This window comes from Meles meles, chromosome 2 (assembly GCF_922984935.1).
Source record: "Meles meles chromosome 2, mMelMel3.1 paternal haplotype, whole genome shotgun sequence".
In the NCBI taxonomy this organism is placed as follows: domain Eukaryota; kingdom Metazoa; phylum Chordata; class Mammalia; order Carnivora; family Mustelidae; genus Meles; species Meles meles.
The window spans coordinates 136,617,425-136,629,694 of NC_060067.1; the positions used below are offsets into that span (position 1 = coordinate 136,617,425).

The 12,270-nt window shown below is 39.6% G+C and overlaps 1 non-coding gene across 1 annotated transcript; it reads right to left on the reverse strand.

The window, feature by feature from the left end:
* Window positions 1-11,577: 11,577 nt before the first annotated feature.
* Window positions 11,578-11,681, reverse strand: LOC123937799. Its single transcript, XR_006817588.1, has one exon. It is a non-coding gene; the product is annotated as a U6 spliceosomal RNA (small nuclear RNA).
* Window positions 11,682-12,270: the final 589 nt, after the last annotated feature.

Sequence of the window (12,270 nt, forward strand, 5' to 3'; positions counted from 1 at the left end):
ATTTATTTGACAGAGATCACAAGGCGGGGGGGGGGGGGGTGGAGAGAAGGCTCCCCTCAGAGCAGAGAGCCGGATGGGGACTCGATCCTGAGACCATGACCAGAGCTAAAGGCAGAGGCCCAACCCACTGAGCCACCCAAGTGCCCCCCATTAAGTGACTTTTAATCTTAGGACAGTTGCTGGGGTGGGGGCGGGGGTGGACATTGTGAAATGTGTTGTGAGCACTGTGTGTTGTGGAAGCCTGATGAATCACAGACCTGTACCCCTGAAACAATCTGTTAATAAAATGTGAAGGAATGGAGAAGTAGAAAAAAAAATCCCTCTATTCCTGTTTGGACACTGTACCTGTAGCTATCTTAAGCTACCATCCTTCATTTTGTTTTAGGGACTGACCTCTTTTCTCGGAATCCCTTTTGATTTAGACATTCTAGTTTCGTTCGTTCATTCGTTCTTTTTCAGAGTTTGTTATTTGAACAAGAGCATGAGCTGGGGGTGGAGGGCAGGCAGAGGGTAAGGGACAGCAGATTTCCTACTAGGTGCAGACCCAGGACTCAGGTCATGCTTGAGCCAAAGTCAGATGCTTAATTGCTTGAGCCCTGTAGGTTTTCTTTCTTAGGCGTTCTCTATTCTGAAAATCAAATCTCTCAGTAGATAACATAAAATTTAGACCTGTATCAACAACAAAGAAACACTGCTGAGCCTTTGATTGGAGTTGTATTGAATCTAGATCAATTTGCATAAAATTCACATCTTGACAATATTGAGGCTTCTAATCCATGTACCCATTTATTTGACTATAACTTCTCTCTGCAATGTTTGTAGTTTTCAGTATACATGATACAACATCCTGTCAGATTTATGCCCAAGTACAGTCCACTGGGTTTTCTACAAAGATGATTTTGTTATCTTCAAATAGACATTTTAGTTGCTTCCTCGACAGTCTTAAGTCCTTTTCCTTTTTCTTTTTCTTTTTTTTTTTTTTTTTTTTGCCCGATTGCACAGACTAGGACCTCCAGCACAATGCTAATTCTTAACGTTTTATGATTGGTTTTACCCGTCATTTTACTGCTCCTATTTCCTTATTTGATTTTCATACTTTTTTCTGTTTTATTTAAATTCAGAGTATTGTTAGTTTCAGAGGTAGTTTAGTTGTTCATCAGTTGTATATAACACCATTAAGGAGGACTCATTACATCATGTGTTTCTAATGCCCAATCACCCTGTAACTCCATCCCCCCACTCTCCTCCCCCCTTTTTTTATTACTTAGGATACCTCTCAGTCTTTACATAAAATTATTTAATACTGGCAATTCAGTGTTCTTTGATCATTTCCCCACTGATGTTATTTAGTACATCTTCTCAAATAACGTACAATTTATACATATTTATACTCCTAACAAAATAGGACTATTGAACATAATGAAAAAAAAAATCATGTATCCATGGCCCTAATGTTGATAGAACATTACCAACAACTTTGAGGTTTCCTTTATGCCCCTTTTCAACCCCAATCTCTTCACTTCCTGGTCCTATCTAGTTACCTCTGCTATTTTTAATTTGATAGTCTGTTGTTTCCTGACCTTTTACTGTGTACGTTTATATCCGCAAACAATGTTAATTTGTTCCACATGTTTTTAAATTAACATAGTTAATTACAACATGTATGGTTAACATAGTGTTAGTTTCAGGTGCACAATATAGTTATTCAATTCTGTACATTATTCAGAGCTCGTAAGTGTACTCTGGTTTCCCATATATTTGAGTTTTACATAAACTTGATTAATCGTATCTTGAATATTTTTCATTCAGCATGTTCATGAGATTGATTTGTCATGTTTTTGCTTAAAGTTGTACTTTGTTTTAGTTCTACTTCTGATAGATACTCAGTTTGAAACTTTCAACAGACAGCTGCTATGAAAATTATGCATCTGGTTTCTTTGGGGAATGAGTTACTAAACTTTGATCTTTATTGTATAATAGCAAATTACTTTCAAAGTGTTGTGCCAACTTGTACTCCACCCCCAACAGTGTATAAATGTTCTCATTGCTCTGCCTCGAGAGTACTTGATTTAAATTATATATATACATACTTTTTTTTTTACTAATTGCAATATGTTAAGTGTTACCTCCAGTCTTAATTATTCCCATGATCTCTAATAGAGTATATTTTTGTAGTTTAATAATCATTAGTTTTTCTTCTATAAAATACCTGTTAACCCTCCACCCTGTTTTCCTGTTAGTGTGTCTTACTGATTTATAAGAGCTCTTTATATTTTCTGGATTTTAGTCCTCTAGCAATTATATTCACTGCAGGTATCTTCTTCAAAATTTATCTCACTCTTACTGTGTCTTAGTTAAGTTTGATTCAGTCTTTCTTTTTGAGGTTTGGATTCTTTTTAAAGATGTTATTTCTTTATTAGAAAGTAAGCATGACCAAGGGCAGAGGGAAAGGGAGAAGCAAATGTTCTGAGCTTGGAGCCCGACAAGAGACCCCATCCCAGGACTGTGGGATCATAACCTGAGCCAAAGGCAGACGCCTAACTAACTAAGCCGCCCAGGTGCCCCAGAGGTTTGGTTTCTTTAGGAAATCCTCCCCTACTCTACTTCAGGGCCATTAAATAATCTTACATGTACACCTAATCATCTACTTGGAAGTTGATTCTGTTTTGGGGATAGGTCCTGCCTATTAACTTAACTATAAATAATGTATGGATGACTAATGGTTACAACACCATTTATTGAGAGGTCATACTTTCCCCAGCTGATTTGCAGTACCACTTGTATTCTACATTTAATATGTTCTGCTGGTCTATTGGTCTATCCTTGACCTATCCCAGTACCATACTCAACTCTTGCAGCTCTCTCATTCTTAGTATCTGGTGACAGTTTTCATCTCTTCAGGGTTACCTTGACAACTTATGGCCTCTTCCATACAAATTTTAGCTTGCCATATTAAACACCATAACTTAAGGCGCCTGGGTAGCTCAGTGGGTTAAGCCTCTGACCGAGACCCATGTCCCCGTCTCTCTGCTGCCTCTCTGCCTACTTGTCTGCTTGCTCTCTCTCTCTGCCAAATAAATAAATAAAATTTAAAAAAAAATACACACCATAACTTGGAGATTTTGTTTTATTTGAAATTGCATTGAAGCTATAAATCAAGTTTGAGAAAACTGACACGTTTATTGAATTGCCTAATCCATGTATGCCTTTACATCTATTTAAGTCTTCTTTAAAACTACGACAACACCCACCAGTGGGATGCCTTAGGGAAAACTAAACATTCTAACTCACATGACTTCCACGGGGTATTCCTGACATCAAGCTTACTCAGAAGAATATTGAATATTAAGCAAGTTTGCATCTGTAGCTTCATTTCATGGAAACCCTTCTAGTTCACATAGTAGCCCAGGAGCACTTTTGGGTTCCCTGTGGGATGGTTCAGGTAGGAGTAAATGAAACATTGAGCAAATGAGAGACCTGCACTGACCTAAAAGCTTCATATCTCGGGGCACCTGGGTGGCTCAGTGGGCTGGGCCGCTGCCTTCGGCTCGGGTCGTGATCTCAGGGTCCTGGGATCGAGTCCCACATCGGGCTCTCTGCTCGGCAGGGAGCCTGCTTCCCTCTCTCTCTCTCTCTCTGCCTGCCTCTCTGCCTGCTTGTGGTCTCTCTCTGACAAATAAATAAATAAAATCTTTAAAAAAAAAAGCTTCATATCTCAAGAAGCCATTAAGTTTTGTGACTGAACTGACACGTGAGTGGGTTTCACGGACTGGAGATTGCACGGAAGAGTTACATGGTCTCTGGAGGAAGCACATATACTAGATACTCCAAAAGGGCTTTGAATTTCTTCGAACTTGTTAGGTTTTAGAACCAGTTTCCTTATCTTTGAAACTGAAAAACTATCTGCCTTACAGGGTTGATTAAAGACAATGTTCCCAGCTGCCACCCTCAGTAATACCAAGACTACAGGCATAATCTCCCTGCTACCAAACTCAGTGCAACTAAGCATTTTATTTATTTGACAGAACGAGAAAGGGAACACAAGCAGGGGTAGTAGGAGAGGGAGAAGCAGGCTTCCTGCTGAGCAGGGAGCCCGATGTAGGGCTGGATCCCAGGCCCCTGGGATCATGAGCTGAGGCAGACATTTAAGAGCTGGGCCACCCAGGTGCTCCGAGTGAATCATTTTGTACTTTAAGAGTAGCTCACCTGGGAGTGCCTGAATGGCTTAGTCATTAAGCATCTGCCTTGGGCTCAGGTTGTGTTCCCTCTCTTGCTCTCTCTCTCTCTCTCAAATAAATAAATACATAATCTTTTTTTTTATGACTTTATTTATTTATTTGACAGAGAGAGATCACAAGTAGACAGGCAGGCAGAGAGAGAGGGAAGCAGGCTCGCTGCCGAGCAGAGAGCCCAATGCGGGACTCGATCCCAGGACCCCGAGATCATGACCCGAGCCGAAGGCAGCGGCCCAACCCACTGAGCCACCCAGGCGCCCAAAAAAAAAGAATAGCTCATCTGATTTCCTTTACGGAAGGGGATTTGAGTCACCTTTATTTTTAAATCTAGTTTTAATGTTTCAGTTATTCATATTGTTTACAAGATTATTTTTTTTTTAAGATTTTATTTATTTATTTGACAAACAGAGATCACGAGTAGGCAGAGAGGCAGGCAGAGAAAGAAGGGAAGCAGGCCCCCGGCTGAGCAGAGAGCCCGGTGTGAGGCTTGATCTCAGGACCATGGGATCATGACCCAAGCTGAAGGCAGAGGTTTTAACCCACTGAGCCATCCAGGTGCCCCATGTTTACAAGATTATTTTACAGCCACTATTGCCAGCTTCTCAGAGACCACCACTTCTCAACTCTCGTCCTTAGGGTGTTTATAATCTCTAAATAACAGGCTAACAGTAATACTTACGTATTTTTCAGTTTTTGATATTATCATTTAATGTCTTACTTTGTAAGATGAGAATTTAGAGTACTTGTCACTCTCTGGTCCTCTTCTAATAGCATTCTTCATTTTCTATAGAATGTTTTCTGATGTTTACAATATTTTGACTATGTTAGCGCCATTCACCTCTTAGCCATATATTATGAAATAATATTTTGTCTCTCTACAACTTTGCTTTGCCATACTTAAAACAGTTCTATTTCTCATTGCTTTTGTTTCCCATGTCCTTGTCCTTAGTTCATCCCCAAACTGTCCCTACAGTTTTCCAAATTTCTCAATTTTAACATATTTAGCTTTTACCACTTTGATTTTGCCAACTACTCTCAAGGATCCCTGTGACTTCTAATGCAGACCGGTTCACGAAGCCAGCTGCTCATATAACATCTTGGAAATGCCCTTGGCATCTCTTGAGTTGATTTTTGTGTTTCCGTATGGTTTTCCATTTGAAGGTTGTTTTTCATTAACAAGGCCCTTCAGTAGCTTCCTAATAGTGGTACATGGGAAATAAATTTTTTGAGACTTTAAAAAGGATTTTATTTTAGAGGCACCTGGTTGGCTCAGTCAGTTGGGCATCTACCTTCGGCTCAGGTCATGATCCCAGGGTCCTGGGATTGATCCCACGTTGTGCTCCTTACTCCGTGGGGAGCCTGCTTCTCTCTCTTCCTCTGCCTGACATTCCCCCTGCTCGTGCTCTCTCTGTTTGTATAAAATAAATAAATAAAATATTTTTTAATAAATATTTTAAAGTAACTCTATACCCAACATAGGGCTTAAAAACTCACAACCTCAAGATCAAGAGTCAAAGAGTCAGCCAGGCACCCCTTTTCAAGACTTTCAAGTATGAAAGTATGTTTAGTCTATCCTGGTATTTAACAAAGTTTCTCAGTTTCTGGTTTTGAAATAATTTGCTGTTATGTATTTCTAGCATTTTTTGTTGTGAAATATACTGTTATATACCGTTAGGATGTCTGACTTGTGTTTGAAAATATATCAACAGAGGGTGCCTGGGTGACTCAGTCGGTTAAGCATCTACCTTCAGCTCAGGGGATGATCCCAGGGTCCTGGGATTGAGCCCCACATCCTCAGCAGAACCTGCTTCTCCCTCTCCCTCTGCCATTCCCCTTGCTTGCACTCTTTGGTTCTCTCTCTCTCTAAAATAAAATAAAATGCATCAACAGAAACAATGTGCTAAAGCATGACAATACTGCATACAGTTAGTCAGTTTCTCTAACCAGGAATTTACACCCAAGGATGGTCAGGTGGCATTCCAATAGCAAACTCAAGCTCCAAGTGCAGCAACATTGCTTCAGTTATATATATATATATATATAAATTTTTTTTTGCTTCAGTCATCTTAATCTCTCATATATTCTGAAGCTATAATTAAACGAATGGATTATAATGGACATAAAAATGGGGTGAGTTTGATGAAATTAGTGGTATTGGACGTATATGATTTGACTGAAAGATTGGAGTTATTCACACTCTTGCATGGATAGGACAATAATGCTAGGGAACACTGTAGTCTATACCCAGTGAAAAATGAGCCTGGAATTCCCAAACTGTCTGGCCATCTATTCTAAGGACACTGGTGGCCACACAGTAAGTATAATGTTAGATGAATTCTGCCTTTATGGAATTGTGTTTGCTTCAAGTGAACCGTTGGTGCAAGATCAGAACACCTAAACAGAATGCTGGGAACACTGGTTTACCAACAAGGCTATATGAATGCATAGAGTCTGCCTGCTAAGTAAATGACTATCTCAAATGTGTTCTAGAGGGCGCCTGGGTGGCTCAGTCAGTTAAACATCTGCTTTGGGGTCAGGTCATAATCCCAGGGCCCTGGGATTGAGCCCTCCTGCGTTGAGCTCCCTGCTCAGAGGGGAGGCTGCTTCTCCCTCTCCCTCTGCTGATCTCTCTGCTTATGCTCTCTCTCTCTCTCTCTCTCAAATAAGTAAATAAAATCTTAAAAAAATAATAAAATAAAATGCTGAAACCTACAACAACAAAAAAAGGACTAAGATAAAATGAAGCAATATGGTAGCACTTGGAGCTTGAGTTTGCCATTAGAACGCCGCCTGACCGGGGCGCCTGGGTGGCTCAGTGGGTTAAGCCTCTGCCTTTGGCTCAGGTCATGATCCCAGGATCCTGGGATCGAGCCCCCCCTGGGATTGAGCAGGGAGCCTGCTTCTCTCTCTCTCTGCTTGCCTCTCTGCCTGCTTGTTATCTCTGTCTGTCAAATAAATAAATAAATAAATCTTAAAAAAAAAACCAAAACACGCCACCTGACCATCCTTGGATGTGAATTCCTGATTAGAGAAACAGACTAGCTGTGTATACAGTATCGATTAAAAGTTGTACTTTAGCACATAGTTTCTGTGGAGCATTTTATTTTATTTTAAAGATTTTATTTGTTTATTTGACAGAGAGAGAGAGCAGAAGGAATAGCCAGTGCAAATCCTTCAGGAGAGATTGTAACTGGCCTGTAGGAATAGCGAGGAATTCAGGATGACTAGAGCACGGTAAATACGTGGGAGAATAATAAGATATAAGATCAAGAAGCAGCAGGGGCCTGAATAGTATGTTGTGTGGGACATGATTCTAAGGCCACTAAATGAGATGGGAAGTCAATGGTGGGTTTTGAGCAGAAAAGCGGCACATTCATGTTTTAAAAGAATCACTCTGGCTGCTGTGTTGAGGATAGCCTGGAGGGAGCAAGTGTAGAACCAAGAAGAGAAATGAGGAGGTTGTTGGGATAATCCAGGAGAGAAGAAATGGTGCTTGGACCAGTGGTGGAGGTGGTTAGTAGTAGTCTCATTCTAGCTTTAGTGAGTGAGTTCTTCATTATGAATAAAACATTGATGTTTCATTCCAAGCAGAAAAGACGAAAAACGAAAACTGTCTTGCTTTGCGTTTCAGTGGTACACCTCTCAAAGGGCCGCTTTTGAAATACCATTAAGTCTTTGCCATTAACAATAATTGCAGTGAGTAATGGGGGAGGGAGTCCCACACCCCGCAGCCAGTCACAGCTCAGCCTTTCCCCCTTTACCCTTCTCTAAAGCGCAGCTCACTGGCTTCCTTAACCAAGAAAACCAGCCCCAGTTCAGAAGCATAGAATCACTTCTGTGAGAAAAGAATTTATTGATTGAAAAATCAGTAGTGTACTCCCAGCATCCCTGCCCTGCTCTGTCCCTGCCAGTTTCTGTTTCCTTAATATTCCTCCACCAACATGGTGACCCAGGAAGCCATCTCTATAATATTCTTTGCCCATTTCCCCGACATCATTATGCCTGTTCCCGATTGTCCCCTTTCTAAATCTTCCCCATCACCCAAAATAAGGCAGTGGAATAGTGGAAAGAGCATACATTTTAAATCCCAAACTAAGTTGATCTATTTGTACTCATTACCAATTTATTGCCTCTTGATTTTTATCTTTTCAAAAAATTAGATTTGGGTTTGTTGATGGTCTTCCATTGTTTCTAATTTTCACTTTAATTAGCCCCTTTCAGCTTTATTGATCTATTATTCAAAATAGTTTTTTTAAAAAAAAATAGTTAAAAAAAAAAAAAGATTTGGGGCACCTGGGTGGCTCCGTGGGTTACGCCTCTGCCTTCAGCTCAGGTCATGGTCTCAGGGTCCTGGGATCGAGCCCTGCATCGGGCTCTCTGCTCAGCAGGGAGCCTGCTTCTCCTTCTCTCTCTGCCTGCTTCTCTGCCTACTTGTGATCTGATCTCTCTCTCTGTCAAATAAATAAATAAATAAATATCTTTTTTAAAATAAATAAATATCTTTAAAAAATTTTTAAGTAAAAAAAGGTTTTATTTATTTACTTAAAAGAGAGCACAGAGGGAGACAGAGAAGTGGACCCCCCGCTGAGCAGATATCCTGATGTGGGGCTTGATTCCAGAGCCCTGAGATCATGACCGGAGCCAAAGGCAAACATTAAACCGTCTTAAGCCACCCAGGTGCCTTATTCCCAGGCCTGCAGGCCCCACATCACTGAGGGATTCCCGCAGGCCCCCTAAGAAGAGCCTGTCTTGCCCATGATGAAAGAGGACGATTAGGGTTTCATTCATAACTGTAAAGTTTTTTAAAATTGGGGGTTATTAATTTGTTTCACTAGAATGGAAGAGGAGATGTAAACAATTTTATTATGTAGGCTTTTTATTCAATTATGTAAAAACCACAAATCAGGTACTGTAGTTTAGTTAAAAATTGCTTTAATTCAACAGAACAGCTTCTGTGGCTATTTAATGAAATCTGTAAACAGGACGTGGAGTTCAAGAAATCCTGGCTGAGCAGTTTTTAACTGCAGGCTCTAAAGTATGTCAAATACAGAGAATATTCTGGAATATAAGTGTTTATTCATATTTGAAGATGAAACTAAACTTAGATGTGTTCTGGAATGTTAGTTATGTAGTAGTTTGGTTAAGAGAGCATTCTGGGTCTATGCTTCTGCGTTCAGCTTTTACGTGGTTGACTCATGCAGAGGCCCCAGCCGTGACCATGAGCCTACAGACACATGCTGTCCAGCCTGCACACCAGGAGCCTGTTCACAGCAGTCCTGCCAAGTACGCCCCCAGCCTCGGACCTGCTGTCTCCACACGGGAAGCTATCTTTTGAAATTTGTGCACTGACCCCACTGACCCCAATTTGATCAAATTATGTATAAAATTCTTTTCAGAAGAGATGGCTCATTAACAGGGAGGAGATCGTTATATTGCAGTTGTAAGAATAGCCTTAGGCGTTTAGATTTTTTTAAAATATATATAATAGGGAAGATTCGCCATCACTGGACTGTTTTAAAATTCAAGAACAGCAGAAGGAAGCATCAGTTGCATTCTTCTAATAATGACCTGTCTTCAGAATTTTTGCTTCCTCATCGAGGAAAGGGTTCATTTTCTTACTTTCAACCAATTAAATATTCTGGATGAAACAAGTCACTCATTTGCTATGACCTTTTAGAAAAGTTATTTTGTCTTTTAAAAAAAAGTACCTGTTATTAATCTGTATTTGCACTGACTATGTTTTAGTGTATTTATAAATGGTGAACTCAGTTTCTAAATTAAACCTTTCATTTGCAATTTCCAAAAAAATAATAGTTTTTATTATATCCTTCTGCTTGCTTTAGGTTTGATTTTTTCACCCTGTGATTTATAGTGTACATGTGGCTCAGTGGGTTAGAGCCTCTGCTTTCAGCTTGGGTCATGATCTCAGGGTCCTGGGATGGAGCCCTGCATTGGGCTCTTTGCTCAGCGGGGAGCCTGCTTCTCCCTCTCTCTCTGCCTGCCTCTCTCTGTCTACTTGTGATCTCTGTCTGTCAAATAAATAAACAAAATCTTTTAAAATTTTTAAAAAATAAAAAAATAATCTGAGGTCATCTTCAAATAATATAACATTTCCTTTTCAGGAAGGGAAAGGGGATAGCTCCTATAAAAGTATATTATCAACTTCTTTCGTTAATTCTTTATGTTTTTAGCGTCATACATATATGCTAGAAACAGACTAATACATTGTTAGTATTATTGCTGTAAGCAGCAGTCGTCTTTTAGAGCTATTACTTTCATTGATTCCATTTTTGATGTACTTCGTTTCTTTGTGTAGATACACATTTCTGGCTTGTTCTGAAGAACTTTGATTACCATTCCTTGTAGTATAAGAATAGCAATGAATTCCCTCAGTTTTACTTTTGTAGGCATTTCATTATCACTTTTGAGAAGTATTTTCATTAAGTATAAAATTACGAGTTCGCACGTTTTTTTTTTCTACACCTTAAAGATGTCACTTAAAAAAAATCACACGCACAAAGATCTTTCTTCCACTTACAAGTGGTAAACACAGAATTCAGAATTTTAAAGACTGCACACTGGTTGAGTTGTACTGCAGGTACTTACTCTCCTATATATGTAAAATAAGAAAATAAAGCAGAATGCACAATAGTTTTTAAATAGTTCATTGTTCGTAATCTATTACTTATAAAGATTGTAAGAGACTAGGAATCATACCCAGTATGACATAAGGTATAAGTATTTTGGTAAGATATCACTTGAATAGATATAAGACTAGGCATTCAAATTATAAAATTAAACTGTGCCAATTTCATAGTTCAGAAGAATGCCAGTCCTACTGGGTTTTACTTTTGTGGAAAAAGAATTGCGCCTGTAACTACTGGAACCCCTGAAGCAAAGCTATCCCAGTTCTGTAACTGAATTCTATAGCCTGAATCCTGTCACGATGGCATCTTCCTCCTTTTCCTGGGATTCTTAGCAACTTTTATATCCTGTTTGGTTTTGTCTTTCATCTCTTCCACCTAGTAATGCCATCCTGACAGGATCTATTTTGCATTGTAACTCTGTGGCGTCTTTTGAAATCCCAATGTCTCTTCTCTCCTTAAAAATGGTAAGATCAGATTGTGCTGTTATAGGATCTAGAATCAGATTTATCTTGAATTGATAATGTTTTCTGAGCCATATGTTGTGACAAAAGTCTGTAATCATCGTTCTTTAATTAAAATGAAAAAGCCCTGGGGTTTGTATCATTTAATACCTGTTGTGAATGCGTGTGTGTGTGTGTGTGTGTGTGTGTGTGTGTCCTAATCTTCAAAGAGTGGCAGGATGCTGGGGAACTACACAGAAAATAGAACGCTTCATGAATTTACCTGTCATCCTTGCATGGGGGCCATGCTAATCTCCATATCCTTCCGGTTTTAGTATATGTGCTGCCAAAATGTGCACCCTGTTGTGGATACTTTCAATATTAATTAATTAGTAATTGCAAATCTGCTATCAATATATTAGAGATTTGAGTATGAAAGCATGGTCTGAAAGTTTTGTTATCAATTAATTTGTGTCTAATATCCTATTCTTTGTACTTTAAGACTTTCTAGGCTATGGCTAGTTACTTTCCAATAAGAGCATCCATTGCTCAAAACCAGAATCTAATCTCTCCCTCTAATATTCAGCTATCTTCTCTAGCTTTAACGTTTTTCTCCTTTACGTGGCTATTGCTTTTTCTTTGAGGCATCTTGTTCTACGGAACCTGTGAGCCCAGTGGGAGACTACAGTGCAGACACAAATGCTCTAGGTCCTTCACACAAAAAGGGGTGGGAACCTGATTGTATTTCTCTTCCTGTCTTTTCCTTGTGCTACTTCTAATTTGCACTTGTTTGGCAATTTCAGTGTAATCTGCTAGGGGCTGCTCCCTGGGTTGGCAGAGTGAGGGCAGATAAGCCAGGAAGAAGAAGCATTTAGCTTCTATAACTGATAGATGCAAGAGCGACAGTGGTTGGACAGGACAGTCGTCATCAGGTCTGTGAGGAAACAG